Below are 215 nucleotides of genomic sequence, written 5' to 3'. Positions count from 1 at the left end.
CAGATTAGAGAGTGGTGATAGGCCCTGGTGAGCCCTGTTATGGCACTATTTCTTTAGGTCATCAAACAGCCACTAAGTGACACACTGACCACATTGAGCTTCATCATGGAAGGGCCAGATGTTATTCCTCACAGGGATAGACACTTACTCCATGGGTAGGCTTTTTTCCCCCTATTCTCAGCCTCTCAGCCAGCACCACTATCCAGGAGCTGCTG

The sequence above is a fragment of the Cebus imitator genome, unplaced genomic scaffold, assembly GCF_001604975.1.
Source record: "Cebus imitator isolate Cc_AM_T3 unplaced genomic scaffold, Cebus_imitator-1.0 Scaffold977, whole genome shotgun sequence".
Lineage (NCBI taxonomy): Eukaryota > Metazoa > Chordata > Mammalia > Primates > Cebidae > Cebus > Cebus imitator.
Note: the sequence above shows the minus strand (reverse complement) of the source record.